Source organism: Petaurus breviceps, unplaced genomic scaffold (genome assembly GCF_028583685.1).
Source record: "Petaurus breviceps papuanus isolate PSGF00001 unplaced genomic scaffold, PetGlider_PUasm1.0 181, whole genome shotgun sequence".
Taxonomy (NCBI): domain Eukaryota; kingdom Metazoa; phylum Chordata; class Mammalia; order Diprotodontia; family Petauridae; genus Petaurus; species Petaurus breviceps.
In genome coordinates this window covers 4,041,324-4,061,142 of record NW_027185784.1, presented here as the reverse complement: position 1 = coordinate 4,061,142, position 19,819 = coordinate 4,041,324, and the positions used below count along the sequence as shown (strand labels likewise).

The 19,819-nt window shown below is 38.0% G+C and overlaps 1 protein-coding gene and 1 non-coding gene across 4 annotated transcripts in view; one reads left to right on the top strand and one right to left on the bottom strand.

Annotated features, from left to right (window-relative positions):
* Positions 1-19,819, top strand: part of CADPS2 (calcium dependent secretion activator 2) — a 729,035-nt gene that overhangs the window by 512,094 nt on the left and 197,122 nt on the right. The window lies entirely within an intron of this gene.
* On the bottom strand, positions 2,860-2,986 carry LOC138160717 (U6atac minor spliceosomal RNA). Its single transcript, XR_011168199.1, has one exon. It is a non-coding gene; the product is annotated as a U6atac minor spliceosomal RNA (small nuclear RNA).

The following is a 19,819-nucleotide window of genomic DNA, read 5'->3' as shown; positions in this document are numbered from 1 at the left end:
AACATACCATGTTAGAAAATTAATAAGTAAACAATATATGTTTAATTTATTCAGTAATTGAGTGCCATATCTCACTCGAAACAAAATATAGATTTTGGTAACTGTGTTTGAAATATTCATAAAGAGAAAGACAGAACACATATGAGGAAGAGTAGGAATTCACTGATGTTGGGTCATAAGATATATACACATATGTATATATATTTATACATATTTATATACGGTTATTCATCTGAGTTACCATAAGGCAACAGGTCAGTGGACAAGTAGTTGGTAGTTATTAACAGCAACACATTAAGAACAAGGAATCGGGGCGGCCAGGTAGCACAGCGAGTAAGAGCACCGGCTCCAGTGTTGAGAACACCTGGAGATCGAATCCCGGGCTCATACACTTAGCACCCACCCAGAAACCCCTGGTCGTGTAACCTTGAGCAAGTTACTTAACCCCAATTGCTTAGGGGTGGCCAGGTGGCTCAGCGAGTAAGAGCACCAGCTACAGTGTCGGGATGACCTGGATCAAATCCGGGCTCAGACACTCAGCACCACACCCAGAAATAACTGGCCGTGTAACCTTGAGCAAGTGACTTCACCCCGATTGCTTTAAAAAAACAAACAAGGAATCATGAAGGAGAAATGGGCTAGATTAGGGGAGCCAAGAGGAGGAATATCAGAAAGAAGTATAGCTAAGCTCTACCTCTCCCCAAACCACCCCCAACACCTCCAGAGAGATCTAAAAAATATGCCAGATCAACTCCTGGATAGGAAATCCAAGAAAAATTCACAGTGAGTCATTTTTTTTTCCAGTCTACATCATCACAGGGGAAAAGTGAGGTCTGTACAAACTAGGGAACCATCTCCAGATAGAGGCTCTGTACCAGGACAAAAATGGGGTCCAGATCTAGTAAAGAGGCTTAACAGCCTTGTCAAGGTACAGGAACAGATGCCAACTGGCAGTTCTGTGGCTCACTTCCATTCCAGGTTCCAGATTCAGAGTAGATTGCTTCTGGGGTGGTGTTCCAGGGTAAAGAGAAGTCAGCAGGTATAGGCTGCATACCAAACAAAGGACATGTTCAAAAGGAAGGAGCAGCTGTGGGATTTTGAATCCAGGAGTGGATGGAAGAAAATATAAAATAAAGCAAAAGCAACAGACCTGAAAAACACATCAATGAGAGAAAATTTAAGAAATAAAAAATTTAAGACTACCTGAAAGCCATAACAACAATAACAAAAATGATTTTCAAGAACTCTTAAAGAAAACTTCCCAAATCTCTTAAAACCAGAGGGCAAAGTGGATATAGAAAAAAAAAAAAAACATGTTTGCAAACAGAATCACCAGTCACCTCCTTTAAAAATGCCAAAATGAAAACTCCTAGGAACATTATACCTAAATTCAGAGGTTCCAGAGGTCAAAGAAAAACTATTGGAAGCAACCAGAAAGAAAAAAATCAAGTACCAAGGAGCCATATGCAGAATGACATGTGATTTGGTGTCCGTTGCTATAAAGAAGCAGAGAGCTTGCTATATTATATTCCAGAAGAGAAAGAATATATGTAGGCTTATGATTGAGAATGACTTACCCAGAAAAACTGAACATAATACTAAAGAGGAAAAAATGGGCCTTTAATGAAATATAGGTCTTCCTAGCATTCCTGATGAAAAGACCATAGCTGAAAAACTTTGAAATGCAAACACAAGAGTCATAAGAAATACAAAGAAGCAAACGTGAGTGAGTTCTCATAATAGAGAAACCAAGGATAAAGTGTTTACATTCTAATTTAGTGAGGTGATACATGTGACCCTCAGAAACATAATCAGGGGTCACTGAGGGAGTCTAGTTAAAGAGCAAGCCTGAGAGCAGTTGTGCTGTTTTGATAATTTAAAAAGGAGAATGAAATGAGAGCGGAAGAGGAATACAGCAGGAGGGCCTTAGGGAAAGGTCAAGAACAAATATCGCACATAACTGAGGTGCACAAATAGAAGTATATACATATAAAGAGGAAGGGGTAGGGAAGAACAATTGATACTTGAACATAACTCCCACTTGGATTGGACAAAGTAGAGAAAATACTCAGTTGGGTACAAAGATACATTTTCTTCAACAGGGAAATAGGGGAAGGGGAGAAGAGAGAAGGGAAAATAAAGAAGATATATTAAGGGTGAAATTAATCCTAAACAAAGTATAAGTCTGTCAAAAATATTTATAGTAGCTCTTCTTGCAGTGGTAAAGATTTGAAAACCAAGGGGGTTCCTGACAGTTGGGGAATTACTAAACAAATTATAGAATATAAATGTAATAGAATACTCTTGTACTATAAGAAATGATGAAAGGAATGGTTTTAGAAAAAAAATCTGGGAAGACTTGTATGAATTAATGCAGAATGAGGTGAGCAGAATTAGGAGAATTTTTATAGTAATAGCAATGTAGGAAAGATAAGCAACTTTGAAATCTTAGGAATTCTAAGCAATAGAATAACCAACTATGATTTCAGAAGACTCATTATTAAGGATGATACCTGCCTCCCTATAAAGAGGTGATAGACTCAGTATTGATTTAGACATTGTTAAGTGTGTGTGTGTGTGTGTATGTGTGTGCCCTATGAGGTAGATCTTATTATTGTCTCCATCTTATAGATGAGGAAACCGAAGCAGAGAGAAGTTAAGTGACTTGACTAGAGTTCCACCGCCATTGTTTTTTTTCTTTCTTTTTTTTGAGGGGGAAAGCCAAGGCAATTGGGGTTAAGTGACTTGCCCAAAGTCACACATCTGGTATGTGTGTCAAGTGTCTGAGGCCGAATTTGAACTCAAGTCCTCCTGACCGGTGGGGCCGGTGCTCTATTCCCTGCACCACCTAGGTGCCCCAAACATGGTTACATGCCACTTAAGTGTAGATGGCAATGCCTTAACCATATATGTGTTGTAAAGGCCAGTAGGACCTCTTTCATCCTTATTGAGGGAAGTGCTAACCTTCTCTGCTTTCATACAACATGGCCATTAAGTTTTAAGGCAAGATTTGAAATCAGTTCTGATTGACTCCCAAGTCTAGTGTGCCATTTAGCTGCCTCTAACCTGATAACCTCAGGCACAAAAAATGAATGAAAGAAATTATTATCATCAAGCCCAGTCAACAGACCTGAAGAAACCAAGGATTGGACAATTGGGCAGACAGACGGACGGACGGACGGACGGACAGACGGACGGGTGGATGGATGGATGGATGGAGAGATGGATGGATGGATGGATGGATGGATGGATGGATGGATGGATGGATGGATGAATGGAGATAGATATTTATACATATAATATGTATGCATATATGTTGAAGGGCTAATTAATAAAGCAACTAAATAGTAAAAAAAAAGATGATAAAAATGATTGGAATGATAGGAAAATATACGAGAAAGAAGTTCTAGCACTCTGCCCATTATAATAGTTGAAATTTGAGATCAGACCAGTGTGTCATATTGTGGGGGACTCTGGTGTGAAAATTTTCTTCCCTGATGTAAATCAGCAAGACATTTTTAACTTACAGTCTTCCACAGGTGCCTGGGAGCACTGAGAAGTTAAGCAGCCTCCTCATTGTCACATAGATATTATGTGTCAGAAGTAGGTTTTGAACCCATTTCTCTATAACTCAAAATCTGGTCTTCTATACCCTGCTGCCTCTCATTTGAAATAGTAATGAGTGATCTTACTTGTGATCCTTTAAATGCTTACAGCAAGACAATTCAACTCGTGTCCCCTAATTTATGAGAAGCCTGCAAACATCCTTACATGAACTTTCAGGCGGTGCCATGTACTCTGTTGGTGCTCAATAAATTTTAACAGATGATGAACTCCTAACAGGAAGTCATCAGCTAAGATCAGAAATGTCTCAGCCTTCATTTTACAAAGCAACCCATAGAATACCCATGAGGTAGATAGAATATCTGGTGGTAGAGGAAAAGAGTGAAATACTGGAAATGATACAGAACAATGTACCATCAGTGGTCATTCCTGCCTATCAGTGGTATCAAAGGCCAGTCAGAGCCAGTCAGGATCTAGTTCCTGTGTTGATGGTGTTGGGATCCCAGGGGTCACATCATCCATAGCCACTTGGGAGGCTGGCAGAAAGGGGGAGAGAGAGAAAAGAGGGAAGTATGATAGGTTTAATTTCTAGCCTGGCATTTTTGAAGGAATACATGAAGCCCAGAGAGACACACACACACTCCACAGGTGGTAGATAGACACATTTTTTGGCTGCCAAAAAGAAAATACAAACAGCAGACCAAAAGTCAGGAATAATAGATTTTTGTATAATCTCTTCATCAGACACTGTTGTACACTCCTTTCCTAGTGTTTTAAGGGTTTTATTCTGTGATTCAGGCAGTGATTTAGTGGTGATGCTCTTCAGAAAAGAAATCAGTTCCTTTTCCTCTCCAGTGCCTTTTCTTCTACTTAGTTTCTTAATGAATGGTCAAAGTATTTTAACAAGAAGTTACTACTTCTTTGCTGTGCTCTTTGCACAGTAGCATGAGTGTAGAAAAATTAGTTTATAAGAGAAAAGACTAAGCTAGTCAAAAGAATAATTCAAAGCAAATAAAACTTTATGACAATGTCCAAGTAGTCCTTAAACCAGTCATAATTCACGTAAACTGACCTTAAAGGACCAGCTCCCCACAAAAGACAAAGCAAAAAGATGGTGTTAAACCCCTTCTCTCTAGAACTAAACATAATGCTATCAAATTCAAACATTTAGGGAATTCTGTGAAGGCAAGGTGGGGCAGCTAGATGCACAGTGGATAGAGCACTGGGCTTGGAATCAGATTTATTTTCATGAGTTCAAATCCAGCCTCAAAAACCTTTTAGCTATGTGACCCTGGGCAAGTCACTTAACCCTGTTTGCCTCAATTTCCTCATCTGTAAAATGAACTGATAAAGGAAATAGCAATCCACTCCAGTATCTTTGCCAAGAAAATAAATCCATACTCAAACATAACTAACTATGTGTCCCTGGACAAGTAATTTAACAAAGCCTCAGTTTCCTCATCTGTATAATGAGCTGGAGAAGAAAATGACAAGCCACTCCAGAATTTTGCCAAGAAAACGCCAAATCAGGTCATGAAGCATTGAAAGTGACTGAAATGACACAATAATAAAAATAAAGGCAAGGCACCCTTTCACCCTAACCCTGTTTTCTGTGAAAACAAAGGCACAAGTTATATTCAAGGTTTTTTTAAACCACTTTTTGCTAACCATCTAACATCATTAATCGTTTTTTCTAGGTTGCAAACTTACAAATGAAATTATCTTAATTTGCTTTTTCTTCAGTCTTTCCCTCCACTTATCTTTATTCTGATTTCCCAAAATTAAAAAAAAAGAAAAAAAGAAAAAACCTGATGAGATACACTAGAGACTAAAATGAGGGTGTGGTTAGAGAATGCCAAACAAATACATTAGAAACTAAAGCCAAGCAGATGCTCTGAGATCTGGGATATCCTCAGGTACAAAATATTGAAAGGACTGATCTCAGCCTATTTACCGGACTATGACAGTCAGCAGTGTGGAACTGAATATTGCAACAGACATGTTTATTAGTTCAAACCATAGTGATATGTCTATTTCAACCACAGGCAGGATGGACAGATTTTTACTAGAGCCATAAAAAGTCTGGCTAGTCCTTTTCAGGTTCAATTTTCCTCAAACAGCAGATTCGTGCTAAAAAAAAGTTGGGGTCCCAGCTTAGAAAAACGAGAGTACTGCTATAAGTCTATTTTGAACTAAAGTCATTAGAATTTGGATACCTTGTCTTTGCCTTTACATATAACCTTTCTCTTCTTTCCACTTTCCTATAAGCCTTGCACCTCATGGAAGGACAATTTTTATGATTGTCTAGAAGATGTTAGGAAAGAGGAATTAAATTAAAGTGGTCATTAATACATAGAACAATAATTTGATAACAAACCCACTATATTTTTCATTAATTTTTTGTTCACCTGTAGCTGGCAGAGGTATGTATTTTTATGTTTCCTTGTTTAAATATTATATATTATTTTTTAAGAAGTTTTATCTCCCAAAGAAAATTATAGTAAAAGAACATTTTTCCAGATGTTTTGAGCCAAATGAAAAATTATTAATCTTAGGCATTATAATTTATACCATTCAATTAATTTTACTTAAAAATTACTAAGCACCTCCTATAATGTGGAAGACACTGTGCTTCTCTTGGGAACACAAAAACAAAAATATATCAGTACCTTCTTTTCAGAAACTTAAGGTAGATAAAATTAGTGCAAGGTGATTTAAGAAGGGAAAGAGCATTAAGTGTTGGGGATACTGGGGAAGGTTTTATAGAGGAAGATATGGTAGGGGCCACTGGGAAAGTCTTTATAGAGGAGGTTAAAATGAGCAGTCATAAGTAAAACCATAGGATTCAGAGAAGCAATCCATTCCAGACATTTGGAAGTTGCTTGTGCAAAGGCTCCAAATCAGGAGATGATAGGTTAATAGAAGGAATAACTAGTAGCCTTATCTGACTGAAATGTAACATGTGTGAAGGTTCATCGTTAAAGATAGAACAAGGGAAAGGAGTCCAGATGGTGGAATGAAAGGAATCAGTACAGTTGACCTCTCCTCTACAAATTACTCTAGACAGATCTAGAAAATGTACCAGAACAAATATTGATAGGGCAAAATTCAGAAAAAGGCCACAGTGAGTCATTTGTCCAGCCTGGCTTAGCATGGGAAGACAGACAAGGAAGTGGTGTTTGAGCACTGGGACAGGACAGGCAAGGAGCAAGTACCCAGAGCACTTTGGCACCCAGGTAGGGACTGTGTATCTGGACAGGAGAGTTGAATGGGGCCATTGTGACATGGACAGGCATGAACTGGCAATGATGTTGCTTACAGTTCTAGGTCATAGATCCAAGGTGGAGAGAGAAGACAACCTGGGCAAGTGAGGGACAATCCCTGGTAGGGAGGTCCTGGGCCATGCTCAGGGAAAGGAGGAAGTTCATAAACTAGAAGAAGCAAGAGCTACATGCTCAGCTCAGTCACAAAACAGGCTCTCCCAACCCTTCCTGCGGAGGAATAACCAGCACATACCAAAGGGGAGCCTACAATTCTGACCCTGAGCCAACAGAACTTTCCAAGCTGACTGATTTGGGTAGAGTCCAGCAGCAGTCCCACATGCCTAGAATAGACCACCTAGGTGCCTCCTCCTGTTAGGATCCCCTTCAGAACTCAGCCCAAGCACTGTCCTCTTCACAAAGGCTTTTCTGATCCCTACAAGCTGCTTGTAACCTCCTCTTCCAAGCTACCTTGTCTTTTTTATATATGTATAAATTTTATCTCACCAATTGAATGAAAGTTCCTTGAAAGCAAGGCCTGTTTAATCTTTTTGTCCTTGTATTCCCAGTGCCTAACAGTACCTGGAATATAGGAAAGTGTTTAATAAATGCTTGTGGATTGATTGGATTGATATCAACCTAAGGGATTTCCAACCGATCAAGTTAAAGCAAAATTGAAAAAAAAATTCATTTAAAGTATCAACTTCACTGCAAGTTCTTGATCTTATCTTTCCTAAATGAACTAAAAAAAATTTCTCACCTTAAGCAGGAGGTATTTTTTTTCTATTTACATTAAACAACGCCCAGCTTCCTAAATTAACATTGAAAATTAACAGGATTGTAAAAGACACCCAGACCAAAACAGTTAGAATAGTTAGAAATCCCATCAGTGAAGGTCCCAAAGCATCTGAATCTTTAGTAACTAATAGAAAGCAAGAATAGGCAGCAGAGACAAAACATTCTGGCTTACTTTTTTTTCCCTTACTCTATAAAGTAATCTATCTTTTCTTTGGGACATTTGCATTCACTGGAAATATTTGGAATGTGTGAGATACAAATAAACAGATGTGCCTTCTCAGTGATGTAACCTAATGCACAGATATAACTTAAGGCATAGATAATAGATATAAATTTATTTCTCATATCTTCTTTCCCCTTCACTATTTCCTATATATACTGCAATTATGCTGACTCAGTTTCCTCAATGATTCCCCCTGGTCTTAATTTCTAGCAGAATTCTTTTTCCTTTGGGAAAGTATGTAATATGAATTTGGTGTAATTCAGCAAATATTTACCAAGCATGTTCTATGGGCAATACTTAAAAAGAGGAAAATACTGAATAATTGGAGAAAATTATAGGCGTCCCGTTACTGAAAAAAGGCAACCTATGCATACATAAGGGTATTCTTGATAAAAATTGAGAAGAGTGTAAGCAAATTTTGACAAACAGTAGTCTACAGCAGATCAGATATTAATACTCACTTAATTCACTTGAAAGATACAGCATATTCAAAATCCAACTGTGATTATTGTTTGTTGACTAGGCAAAGGTATTTGATTCAGTAGAGCAAAATGTCCTTCTCTTAAGTCTTCCTCCAACAAACTGGCCTCTATTTATATGTTACAATGAAAGAGGCAGAATGATACTGGGGAAAGAACATTAGCTTTTGAGAGAAAGTTAGACCTGGGATTCAAATCTTTCATTGACTTCTGTGTTTGACTCTGGGAAATTCAATTAACCTCTCTGTACCCCAATTTCCTTATCTCTAAAATGAGGCAGTTTAATTAGATGTCCTCTTAGGCCCATTCCAGTTCTAAATCAGTGGTACTGTCATCATAAAAGAAAAGATTTCTTGAATGGTATTACTGAGATAAAATTTGTTCAAATATTCTCTGATTATTACTATCAAGTAGGTTGTGCAGTGGATAGAGCTTTAAGTTACACAAAGTGCTTTATTATGTAAGGTAATGCATATTTCCCCTTTCAGATGGAACAGTTTGACAATTAGATTCAGTCTAACACACTTGCTAACTGTGTGACCTTGAGCAAACCACTTAACCATATTTAAGTCTCAGTTTCCTCATCTGTAAAGTGAACTGGAGAAGGAAATAGCAAATCACTCCAGTATCTTTGCCAAGAATATCCCCCAAAAAAGACAAAACGAATTGGATAACTGAAAATAACTAAACCAGAGCGACACAATGTAAAACTGATATTTATATGCTTGTCAAAAGTTCTAGCCACCATCATGCAGGATGCCCATCACAAAGTCCAGAACAAAGAGAAATTTTTAGAGAATGTGGGGCTATAAAAATGCATCCATTTGGAGATGACATTTTATTGATTGCATCAAGTCACAGAACATTACAAAACCTCCTAAAAGATATCCACAATCACTAAAAGAGTTTAGTCTTGCTATGAACATAAAAATCAGCTGAATCAAAGATTCCTATTATTCTGACTATGATATGCATTTGAATTGAATGGTCCATAGAACTGGTCTATTAGTATAGAGTGCATACATCTTAAACAAACAGCAACTAAACAAACAAATGTGCCCAGAATTAGAGGGAAAACAGACTACAAAGCATTTGGGAAAACTGTAGTATGATTCCCCATTTTTTCCATACAACCACCAAAAAATATCTTTTTTTTTTTAAATCAACTTTCTTCTAATGATATTATATGACTGAAAATCATGGAATATCTGAATTTCCTAGGAGCCAAAATTAAGGGTCACCCAAAAAGACAATGGGAAGATGCATGAAGGATAAAAATAGGCTGTCAAGTATCACCAGCAATAAATAGCATTTTGAAAGTCCCATAAAACAAATCCCCAAAGAGAATTATGTAAAATTGGAAGGGACTTCAGAAGCCATTTAGTCCAGTGCCTTCCTTTTAGAGATGAAGAAACTGAAGCCTGATTTGGGTGAAATGACTGTCCCAAGGTCACCCAGGTAGTAAATAGCAAATTCTAACTCAAGTCCTCTGAATCCAGAAGTAATGATGCTTTTTCCCTTGTACCATGATCAGAAAAGAAAGCAGTGCAGTCATGTGGCAAGAGTGAAATGAAAATTCCACATGTGGCATCTGTAGCAACATAATGTCAGTAGGACTACAGGAAGGCCCCTAGTGCTTAAGTCGAAAACCCTGTGGAAGATGAAGATTAGGACATGGAGAAAAGTCACACAGGATGAGAAGGGATAGATTGGTTGTGATCTGCACTTTTGGATCCGCACTGTTACTTAAGGAGTGCACACCCTGATAGTGAACTAACACCCATGTTGTGCTTTAAGTTATGCAAAGTGCTTTATTTTATAACGTATTGTCTATTTGCCCTTTCATATGGAGAGGTTTGGCAATTAAAGGGGAAGAAAAAGTATTTTGCATGAAGAAAAGGAGGTAGGCCAACTGTGTTTTAGGTTTTTTTTTTTTTTTTTGCTTTTTGGAGGGCAGTTGGGGTTAAGTGGCTTGCCCAAGGTCACACGGAGGCCAACTGTTAAATAATGTAATATGTTTTTAACATATTGACTTTTTCATAGAGAAAAAGTATGAAACTTAAAAGGATGCAAAAAAAGGGCAAAAACAGTGACTCCCCTCAAGGAGCTCAGAACCTAATGGGGAAGGGGCAGCTAGGTGGTGCAATGAATAGAGCACCATCCCTGAAGTCAGGAGGACCTGAGTTCAAATCTGGCCTCAGACACTTGAAACACTTACAAGCTGTGTGACCTTGGACAAGTCACTTAACCCCAATTGCTTTGCCTTCTCCCCTCCAAAAAAAAAAAAAGAATTTGATGAGGGAGGTAATGTGAAAATAATTTTGTCTAAGCAGTCTATGTACAGGATAAACTTGAGATGATCTCAGAGGGAAGGCATTAGCATGAAGGGAGATCAGGAAAGGCTTCTCACAGAAAGGGGTATTTTATCTGAGACGTGAAGGAAGCCAGGAGGAGATGAAAATGAAGAGGGGGTTCCAAACACTGGGGACATCCACGGAAAATGCAGTTAGGAGATGGAATGTCTTGTGTGAATAACAGCAAGAAGGCCAGTATCACTGGCCAATGTCACTAGACTGAGTGGAGGGAGAAAGATAATAAAAAGAATGCAAAAATAGGAAGGGGCCAGGTTATGAGGGGCTTTGAAAAACAGTTTTCTAAATTTGATCCTGGAGGTGTAGTGTAGAGATTGTGTGAGCCCCAACATGTAATGAAAGGAACCCCTGTGTAACAAGAGGGGGTCTTCCATGTAGTGAGGCCCATGAGTAGAGAAAAGAGGGCTGTCATTGTGTGGTTTGAAAGAAGGCAGAAGAGACATCTCTAGCCTTTTCTCCCTCAACCCTTCTCCAAAGGAGAATTTAATTCATGCGATGAGGGGAGGTAGGAATGGGAAGTAGAAAGTAAGAGCCAGAGGCCATCACTCTGTTGTCCTCAGAGAGAGGGTGTTGAGCTAAAAGTATATTTGTTCCCTTAAATACTGTTAGTCCAAGGAATATGATCGAGATCAATATAACTTCTGTTTGCTTTGTCATTTTAGGGAAAGGGGGAACTCTTAAGTACCATATCCAAGGCTTGACCCCTTTCTCACCAAATAACAGTTCCACAATGAACATACATATCAAATAGCAAAGAAACCCACTTGTCCATATTGCCATTGGAGAATGTATACTGAACAATCCAAAGTGAAAGAACACTCCCATTGGGAGTGAGATAATTCAGCTCATCCAAGAGATAATATCCTGGATCTCACCCAAGGAGAAACTGCTCCTGACAATCTCCCTTCTAGCAAGTTGAGAATAGGGACATGGTGGAGACTAGTAGCTACTTTCATGTCTTCCCAAAGTGTTTTCTTTTAGCAGTCTGAAGTGGGACTGGCCTCTTTCATCTTCTCTCTCAAAGTCAAAAGTTAGGCCCAAAGAGGACTGGCAGTTAAAAAGACTAGAAAAGGTCTTGAGAAGATATTACAAGCAGGCAGAAAGATTTGAGTATTGTGGAAACACAATCAGGATAGCACAATATCTAGCAGCTTCTACATTAAGGGATAGAAGGGCTTGGAATATGATATTCCAGAAGTCAAAGGAGTTAGGATCAAAACCAAGAATCACCTACCCAGCAAAACTGAGTATAATGCTTTAGGGGAAAATATGGTCATTCAATGAAATAGAGGACTTTCAAGTATTCTTGATGAAAAAACCAGAACTGAACAGAAAATTTGCTTTCAAATACAAGAAGTAAGAGAAGCATGAGAAGGTAAACAGGAAAAAGAAATCATAAGGAACTTATTAAAGTTGCACTATTTACATTCCTACATGGAAAAACGATAATTGTAACTCATGAGACTTTTCTCAGTATGAGAATAGTTGAAGGGAATATGTATGTGTGTATAAATACATATGTGAGTGTGTTTATATATGTGTACATGTGTACAAAGAGGGCACAGGATAAGTTGAATAGGAAGGGTTGATATCTAAAAAATAAAATAAAGAGGTGAGAGAGGAATATGAGAGGAGATAGGGAAAGATAGAATAGGGGAAATTATCTCATATAAAAGAGTCAGAAAACTATTACAATGGAGGGGAAGAACAGAAAGGTGAAAGGGAATAGGTCATTGAATTTGGCTTAAGGAGAGAATAACATACACATTCAATTGGGTATCTTACCCTACAGGAAAGTAGAGGGGAAAGGGATAAGAGGGGGGATGATAGAAGGGAGGGTAGATTGGGGGAGAGGGTAGGTGCAAATACTTTTGAAAAGGGACAAGGTCAAAGTAGAAAATAGAATAAGTGGGGGATGGGATAGGATGGAGGGAAATATAGTTAGTCTTTCACAATATATGTACTATGGAAACGTTTTGTGTAAGTACACATATACAACCTATATTGAATTGCTTATCTTCCTGGTGGGGGTGGGTGAGGAGGGAAGAAGGAAAAGAATCTGGAAATCAAAGTTTTAAAAACAAATGTTAAAAAAAATTTTGTTATTTTTTATGTGCAACTGGGAAATAAGATATATAGGCACTGGAGTATAGAAATCCATCTAACTGTGCTAGAAAGTTCGAGAGGGGGATGGGGGTAGATATAAGAGAGAAGAGATTGGGGGAAGGGGTATTCAGTAGGCTCGCTATTTTGAGGTGGGGAGTAGGGGAAAGATGAGGAGAAAATTTGTATTGTGAAAATGAAGATTGAAAATTAAAAATAAACAAAAAAGTATAGTTCTGGAGGAAAAAAAAAGGTTCTTGAGAAGGCAGGAGCTCTCTAACCACCTGCCAGTTCTGCTTCTCGTGGAGACAGGGCTTTCATCTGCATCAGTAAGGAAAGAGTGCCATAACAGTGGACTTTCTTTCAGGGGCCACATTAGTTTATTGAAATAAGGAACACGTGCAAAGAAAGTTTTCAGATGGGATGTGAGCAATTTTCAAAAATTAAAAATTAACTGTGGCACAAATATAAAGGCTCAAATCATCTTGTAAATGATATAGTCAAGTTTTATTTTATGCAAACAATTCCATTGCTTAAGAAAGCAGAGAATATCTTTTATTTATTAAAAAAAATTAAAAATGTTACTGTGAAAAAAAATCACATTTTCTGAGGACACATAATATGAGGAAAGACTGTTTTGAGAGCTGATTAATGGTTGAAGATGCAGAGAGCATTGTGGTCCATCATCTCATTTGCATATAACTTTTGAGACTTGATGGTAAAACTCAAAAAGTTAAAAAAAATCATCTAACTGGAGGCTAAGAGATAGTTAAATTAGGACTGCTGATTTCTTAAGGGAAACTTTGTGAGTTTTGGCATTTTAAGTGAAAGGTGAGTCATTGAGCACCATTAGGTTCTTATTTATGGAATTGAGAGGTGGGAGGCTGAAGCAGAGAAGTGATGAAGAGATTGAAGACCATGTCAGAGAGGAAATACTCAGCAGCAGATTGAAAAGCAGACTTTTAGGAGGTTTGTTTTTTTAATTAAGAAAAAAAAAAGCAGAAGCAGTCAGTTAAGAAAAAGACTTTGTCTGCTAGTTCCTGATTGGCTGAATAACGGCTAAAACTCATTCAAAGGCAGCTTCAGTTCCAGTACCACTCAGAACTTAAAAGAGATGAAAGTTTTCAGAAATGGTCTTCTTTGCTTCCCCCTCCAGTTTGAGAGAGAAAAGCATAAAAGGGAAAATGGTTTTACAGCTTTTCTATATAGGAAGAAGTTCTGAGATCTAATTGGAAAAGGAAGAATCCTAGTGAGCAAAGAACAGGTTAGATTGGTTTGCCTTGACTCCTGACCAGTTTGACCTATTTTTCCATAGACTGTCTTTACTATGTTCTATTTGGGTGATGCAGCATCCTGGTGAATAAATAGCTGGTTTGAGTTGGACTGTATTGCCTAGAGAGAGTCTAGTTTGATGAGTTTTGCAGTTACTTGGCTAGCCAAAGGGAATTATTATCTAAATTTAGAAGCAACATTATTTTCAGTGCCCTTTTTAGGGTGACTGTGAGTTGAAAATTCTTATAAATGCTTCATCATTTCAAAAATAGAAGGAAAATAAAATTGCCTACCCAGAGAGCATTTAGGAGGACCAGCATGCAAGCAGTTATCAGAGAATCAGCTTCCTATGCTGCCAATGTTCCCAAATGGAACAATGACATCAGGGCTACAGTCCAGGATTACTCATCCTTTACTCATCCTTTAACATATGATTTTTGTTCCCCCAAGTGCTTCCCTATCAGGTTTCTGTTTAGTCCCACTGTCCCCCCACCGATACTGAGTGCTTTTATTGAAGAGTAAGACCCAGGTTTATTTATCAATTGTGATTTTTTTTAGTATTCCTGCACTTATTTTAATATATGAGTATTTGTGATGTTATTGTTATTTCTTTCTGCCTCATTGCTAAGTAAATGGTTATGTTTAAGATATAAAAGTGTCATCATTATGAATGTCTTGTGTGTGAATGACAGTGTACTGGTGGGGGCTTGATAGCTAATGTGGTGATTAAAGAGAGTATACTACCCTACAGCAGGCTTAGGACCCTGAGAGAATTTAAGTGTAATGACATGGTAGTGGTCCTTCTCTGGAAACACAGGCTTGCCATTTTGAGGACAAGTTGAAGTGATCAAACAAGCCAAGAAATGAGTACACCGGTGTAAGAGGTGTGTGTTAAAACAAAGAAGATAGACTTCCCACTTGCAGGTATTACTCATATGTTATTTTATTTTATCACCATTACAATCCTAATATTATTCCCATTTTATAGATATGAAAACTGAGGCTGAGGATTAAGTGGCTTCCCCAGACATATAGATAGTAAGTATGCAATACTGGAGTCACACTCTTCTTGATTCCAAGGCCAGTGCTCTATCTGCTATGCCACCTAGTAAATCTATTTGCAAAAACAGATCCTTTCAAATATTGCAGTATGTGTGGGGCAATATGCTAGGCACTGAAGAGATAAAGATAGATATGATATAGGTCCTGTTCTCTTACAATATAACAGAAAAAAAGGTCTTTGTGACCACAGTATCCGCCTCTGCCTGCCTCTCTCCCACACACACCTTTCCAATGCATGACATTAAGGTACATAAAGCCACCCGTGTAGCTATAAGCAACATGTCCTAAGTCTCTCATGTGCAAGTGGGAGGTGAAACCAGACCCATGAAACAAAGTAAAGATTTTGGGGGTGCTCTGGAGGATTCCTGTATTCTACTAATGCAGCTTTACCCATCCTCAAGGATGAACTGAGGGGGCAAGATCTAGAAGACCTTCCAGAATTAGTAATTCCCAATCCAGCATACATTGAAAAAGAGTGAAATAGATAAATTCCCCACTTCAAACAAATCTGTCCCCTTGAACCTTTGATATGATGACTTAGGAGTTAGGCAACCAGAGCTACCAGAAAAGGAAGCAAATGCAAGAATGGGGGGGGGGGTCCCTTTTTAAAATGTGTGGCTTTTTAAAAGGAAGGATCTTTGATAGTAAACATTTGTAAGGCCAGTGAAGGACAGAGCAGGTTAGGAAATGTTAGGAAAGGTTAGGAAAGTACCATTTTTGGTTGAAAAATTTCAGTTACTTGCTTCTGTTTAACCAGACTCTGTACTTTCTTTAAATTTGTAGGCAAACAGTCATGTTTTTTCTTTTCTTGGGATTTTATTTAGTTATCATTACTTCTGTCGCCTTAACTGGGTGACAGTCATATCTAAAGAATCTGGGCATTTGTATCCCACTGTTACCAGGGAAATGCCATAAGTGTCTGTAGTCACAATGTCCTACATTAGTAGTTAGTCCAAAGATTAATCATCATAGTTTTTGACGGTTTTGTGATTCGTTGTTCCAAACTGTAATTTTTATCATTTCCTCTTAACATTTCTTAAAAAATTGGAAATTAATTTTGCTTTTTTATTCTTACCAGTGAATCTTTGAAAATGTTGCTCATAAACTTTCATTTAAAATAACTCACCAAACTGACAGACTCTAAAGGAGGAAATGCTGTTGACTATTCTGTAGCAATTGAAGGTGGGGCCAAAGGGAGAGAAGGAGCCGCTATGTCTAATGAAACGAAGTTTATCTGGGCATAAAACTATGGACCCTCATACTTTGCAAGGCAAGGAAACCAAGGAGTCCCAGACTTGGTAATCTGTGCAAGAGACAGCAGATCATGGTAGCAGAGAGAAGAAGACCAAAAAGAAGATGAAAACCTGAGAAAATGGACTAGAAATATAAAAAGAGGTTAAAAAATAAAAAGTCCAAAGGAGATGAGTGACCTGTAGGCCTAACCTCACAAAGATGCACCAACAGTGAGATTTTAAAACAGAAAGAAAATTTAATCAAAATGTTTTAAATGATCATAAAATATTGTATCAGTAATATGCTATGAAGAAAAACAAGCCAAAAAAAACCACCTCAGTGAAAAAGATTTCTGAATATTCCTTGGGGAATATAGAACAGTAAGCAACTCTAGAATGTTTCAAAAGAAAAATAAAACCATTTGAAGAAGAATTAGATTCTGGGTCCTATGAACAACAAGATGGTTAATTAGACATTTTCTCTGACCACTCCCCCCTCCCCCACCCATGCCATGATTTCTCAAGTTTCTCCAAAACAGAAACTATGTGCCAAAGATAGGACAACCAGAATCCAAAAGGTTTAAAAAATCCAGGGGGCAGAGCCAAGGTGGCAGAGACTCTGCCTGAAGTCTGCCCCAGACCCCTCCAAAGACATTTAAATAATGCCATAAAACAAATTCTGGGGTGGCAGAACCCACAAAAGGACAGGGTAAAACTTGGAAAGTTCATCAGGAAAGGTCTGTTACACTGGTCTGAGAGGGGAGCACAGGCCAGTGCAGGCTGTGCCAGCACAAACCGGGGCCCAAGAAACCAGGGGCAGGCCTTGGAAGTGACTGAATCAGCAGTAGTAATGGCTGCTTCCAGCATTCTCAGCCCACAGATGGTAAGAGTTGAACAACTGATCATAAGGAGATTACAGGGCTTTCTTTTGCTGGAATTGGGGAGAGGTGTCTGTTGTTTTGCCCATACTAGGATCTGGGTTGCAGTCCTTGGTGGTAGTCCAAAGGTAAGGAGAAGCAGGAGCACACCAGAGCTTGTGGCCACAGGGGAATGGGAGTCCTCATCACAGTTCTAGGACAAATAAACGTGTTTCTGGTTGCTCACAGACCAGAGCACTTGCCAGGAGAGTAATAAACACACGTCTCCTTAGATCATACCACCTTGGAAGAACTGAAAACTTACAGGTCCCTAGAAGTATCTCTGAAAACAGCTCCACAAAACCCCTGAAGCTTGGGACATTTTGCCCACCACACTGGAAGCAGAACCTTACATTAACAGAGTTAAAAATTCAAGTAATAGACTGGGAAAATGAGCAAACAATGAAAAAAACCTTAGAGTACAGAATCTTATTTTGGTGACAAGGAAGATCAAAATGTACAATCAGAAGAAGGCAACAGATTCAAAGCTCCTACATCCAAAACTTCCAAGAAAAATAAGAATTGGTCTCAGGCCATGAAAGAGCTCAAAAGGGCTTGTGAAAATCAAGTAAGAGAAGTAGAGGAAAAATTGGGAAGAGAAATGAGAGTGATACAAGAAAATCATGAAAAATGAGTCAACAGTAAAGGAGACCCAAAAAATAATGAAAAAAAATAATACTTAAAAAATAGACTAGAAAAAATGGCAAAAGTCCCAAAAGCCAATGTGGAGAAGAATGTCTTAAACAGCAGAATTGGTCAAATGGAAAAGAAGGCCCAAAAGCTCACTGGAGAGAATAATTCCTTAAAAATAAGAATGGAGCAAATGAAAGCTAATGACTCTATGAAAAATCAAGAAATTTTAAAACAGAACTAAAAGAATAAAAAAAAAGAAGACAGTGTGAAACATCTCAATGAAAAAACAACTGCCCTGGAAAATAGGTCTAGTGGAGATCATTTTAAAATTATTGGACTGCTTGAAAGCCATGATCAAAAAAAGAGCCTAGACATTCATCTTTCAAGAAATAATCAAGGGAAACTGCTCTAATATTCTAGAACCAGAGGGGAAAATAGAAATTGAAAGAATCTAACAATCACTTCCTAAAAGAGATCCCCAAAGGAAAACTCCCAGGAATATTATAACTAAATTCCAGAGTTCCAAGGTCAAGGATAAAATATTGCAAGCCCCTAGAAAGAAACAATTCAAGTATGGTGGAACCACAATCAGGATAACACAAGATTTAGCAGCGTCTACATTAATAGATCAGAAGGCTTGAAATATGATATTCCAGAGGTCAAAGGAAGTAGGATTATAACCAAGAATCACCTAACCAGCAAAACTGAGTATAATCCTTCAGGGGAAAAATGAACATTAAATGAAACTAAAGATTTTCAAGCATTCCTGATGAAAAGACCAGAGCTGAATAGAAAATTTGACTTTCAAGTGCAAGATTCAAGAGAAGCATAAAAAGGTAAACAGGAAAAGGAAATCATAAGACTTAATAAGGTCAAACTGTTTACATTCTTACATGGGCAAAGGATACCTGTAACTCTTAAGAACTTTCTCTTTATTAGGATTGATAAAAGGAGTATATATAGACAGCAGACAGAGGTATGAGATGAATATGATGGGATATCTTAAAAAATTAAGGGAGGAAAAAGAGAATTGAACAGGAAAAAAGGAAAAGCAGAGGTAGAATGTGGTAACGTATCTGACATAAAAGAAGCATGAAAGAGCTTTTGCAGTGGAGGGGAGAGGTGGCAACAAATGCTTGAACCTTACTGTCATCAGAATTGACTCAAAGAGGGGATAGCATACACACTCAATTGGGCATAGAAATTTATCTTACCCTACAGTAAAGCAGGAGGGGAAGGGATAAGTGAAGGGGGAGTGCTCATAGAAGGGAGAGGGTTGGGGGAGGTGGTTCTCAAAAGCAAAACACTTTTGAGAAGGGACAGGGTGAAAGGAGATAGAGAATAGAATAAACAGGGAAAGGAGGAAAATACAGTTATCAGTCATAACTGTGAAAAAAATTTGAAGAAAGTTTCTCTGATAAAGTCCTCATCTCTCAAAAAATAGAGAAATGAGTCAAATTTATGGGAATAAGAGGCATTCCCCAACTGATAAAATATGAAGTCAGTTTTCAGATAAAGTTATTAAAGTTTTATATAGCCACATGAGAAAATGCTCTAAATCTCTGATGAATGGAGAAATGCAAATTAAAACAATTAAAATAATCTGAGGTACTACTTTACACCTATTAGACTGACTAATGAGACAGAAAAGGAAAACGACAAATGTTTGTTTGAGGGGATGGGGGGGGGAGATTGATACACTAATACACTGGTGGTGGAGTTGTGAACTGATTTAACGATTCTGTAGAGCAATTGGGAACTATGCCCAAAGACCTATAAAACCATGCATACTCTTTGACCTAGCAATACCACTACTAGGTCTGTATCCCAAAAGAGATAAAAAAGGAAAAGGACCTATATGTACAAAAATATTTATAGTAGCTCTTTTTTTGGTGGCAAAGAAT